This window comes from Epinephelus lanceolatus, chromosome 5, assembly GCF_041903045.1.
Source record: "Epinephelus lanceolatus isolate andai-2023 chromosome 5, ASM4190304v1, whole genome shotgun sequence".
In the NCBI taxonomy this organism is placed as follows: domain Eukaryota; kingdom Metazoa; phylum Chordata; class Actinopteri; order Perciformes; family Serranidae; genus Epinephelus; species Epinephelus lanceolatus.
The window spans coordinates 49,282,073-49,285,000 of NC_135738.1; the positions used below are offsets into that span (position 1 = coordinate 49,282,073).

Below are 2,928 nucleotides of genomic sequence, written 5' to 3' on the forward strand. Positions count from 1 at the left end.
TGGGTCTGTCTGAGCAGGACAAGTCCAAAACTGCCTTCTGTACACTCTTTGGCCTTTTCGAGTTTAACCGCATGCCCTTTGGTTTATGCCACATATGTCAAAGTCGAGGCCCGCGAGCCAGATCCGGCCCGCGAATGAATTATCTATGGCCCCCGGGATGATATTTAATTACTATTGAAACCGGCCCGCAGGCCGCAGCCGCCCGCTGGTGTTTTGCACACACCAACACTACATTCCCCACAATGCAACGGTAGCCTGCGAACTCACTGCAGTGCAGCAAGCGGGCCGCAGCTTCATTATTCATCAGCAGTCAGAGCAGATGTCAACTTTCAGCTACCCCCTCCCCAAAAATGGCTTAATGGAAGGTGGACGCTGAGAACAGGGGGTTTCAAGCCAGGTGGGAGGCAGAGTACGTGTTCACGGAGGTAAAAGGCAAACCTGTGTGTCTTCTGTGTGGAGAAAGTTTGGCTGTAATGAAAGAATATAATCTAAGAAGGCACCATGAAACGTCTCAGAAACACAAAGACAAAGACAAGAATATGAACACGGAACAAAGACTACAGAAGGTGGAAGAATTAAAACGAGGTCTTAAGTCCCGGCAGGCTCTGTTCACAAAAGCCAAATCACAAAGCGAGGCTGCTGTCAAGGCTAGTTTTATTGTGGCAGAAGAGGTCGCAAAATCAGCCCGGCCATTTACAGAGGGAGAGTTTATCAAAAACTGTATGCTTAAAGTTTGTGACGCAGTGTGCCCAGACAAAAGGCAACTATTTTCAAATGTGAGCCTGAGCAGAAACACCGTTGCTGAACGTGTAGACCAGCTTTCCACCAATCTAAAAGCACAGCTTGTGGGAAAGGGAAAAGATTTCATCGCATATTCCCTTGCTGTGGATGAGAGCACCGACACATCTGACATTGCCCAGCTGTCAATTTTCATCCGTGGAGTGGACTCCAGCCTGAGCATAACAAAAGAGTTTTTGGCATTACGTCCTATGCATGGCACAACTACAGGACAAGATCTGTATGAAGAGGTATCCAGATGTGTAAATGAGATGGGGCTGCCTTGGGAAAAACTCGTGGGATTGACAACAGACGGAGCACCCGCGATGTGTGGGCACAGGAGTGGATTGGTGGCAAGGATGCGTGAGAGGATGCGGGAGGAAAACGTCACAGATGAGCTGACAGTTTATCACTGCATCATACACCAGGAGTCGTTGTGTGGCAAAGCCTTGAAAATGGAACATGTAATGAGCACCATTACGCGAGCAGTTAACTTCATCAGAGCCAAAGGTTTAAATCACCGCCAGTTCAAGGCATTTCTGGGCTAATTAGATACAGAGTATGGTGACTTGCCCTATCACACAGAGGTGCGATGGCTAAGCCAGGGAAAGGTGCTGCAAAGATGTTTCGAGCTGCGTGAGGAGATCTGTCTGTTCATGGAAAGCAAAGGGAAAGACACAACAGAGCTCCGAGATGAAATGTTCCTGTGTGAAATGGCATTTCTGTGCGACATCACGAGCCATCTGAATGTAATGAACCTGCAGCTGCAGGGACGAGGGCGTGTCATCTCTGATATGTACAGTACAGTGAAGGCGTTTAAAACCAAGCTGAGTCTGTGGGAGACGCAGATGCGGAAAGAAAACTTGAGCCACTTTCCCAGCTGCCAGACCATGAAAGAGAAGCTCTCTACCGCTGTGTTCCCGAGTGCACAGTTTGCTGATAAACTCAACATACTTGCCGCCGACGCCGATTTGCTGACTTAGAAGCCCAAAAAAGCAGGTTTGAACTGCTCAGCAATCCTTTTGCAGTTGACGTGGAAAGCGCACCACCAAACCTACAAATGGAGTTGATTGAGCTCCAGTGCAATGACACACTGAAGGAAAAATATGAGAGAGTGGGTGCGAGCAGTTCAATCGGATTCTGCACAACCTCCTTCACACCCTTCCAGCTTCACGGAAGCGGTATTGGGCCTCTTGTTTGCCTCAGGTGCTTTTCTGCTACAACACCACACCTCATCACGGCACTGGAGAGTCTCCCTTTTACCTGATGTTTGGACAGGAACCACAGCTTCCTGTGGACTTTCTCTTGGGTCGAGTTCAGGACCCAGTACCTGGCGAAGTACAGGAATGGGTGGCCGAACATCAGGCTTCGTGTTGCTTTCGAGGGTGCTCGTGAGCGCTTGCTGGCTGCTGCCAGCCGACGAAAAGAGCGGCATGACCCACGGGTCCAAGATGCACCACTGACAGTGGGCCAGATGGTGTACCTGAGGGATCACAGTGCTAGGGGCCGCCACAAAATCCAGGATCTTTGGAGCTCGGTGGTCTACCAGGTCGTGAAACCCCCTTTCAGTTATGGTGCAGTGTACACCGTTGCTCCCCTGAGTGACCCTGAGTTCAGCCATTCAGCCTGAGGCGCCTGCACCACCCTTGGTGATGCCATCGCCACCAGTCTTGGACGTACTGGATGGTGACTCCTCCAGTGACAGTGATATATTGCTTTTGGTTCCTGAGACCCCTTTGCCCATGGTGGCGGCAGTACCTAGTGTCTCGCGCTCCACTGGCCTGTCTGTTGTGACACCATTGGAAAGCAGATGTGTCACAGGAACCACTCCAGCATGTGGGAGTCCTGCACAGCCAGGCTCTTCTGCGTTCCCAACTGACCAGACCAGTACCAGCCAGCAGACATTGCGTTGGACTGTTAGGTCCACAGCTGGTCACCACTCTAACGTACACCATCTTCCCCGTCCAGCTGGCCCCCTGGGTGGTGCAGCCAATGTGCTTCCTGGGCCTGTGTCTTTAGGCCATAGTGCTACCGGTCAGCACCTTGTCTGTCCATCAAAGTGGGGGGTAGATGTGGCCAGAAGATGTAGTTGCTCTCCATGCCACTGTATGCCACTGTGCCAGGGTCTTACTGCGCTGTTGCTGGATGGCA

General features: G+C 51.2%; 1 pseudogene; it reads left to right on the plus strand.

The window, feature by feature from the left end:
• Window positions 1–350: 350 nt before the first annotated feature.
• LOC117251296 (general transcription factor II-I repeat domain-containing protein 2-like) lies at window positions 351–2,407 on the plus strand (annotated as a pseudogene).
• Window positions 2,408–2,928: the final 521 nt, after the last annotated feature.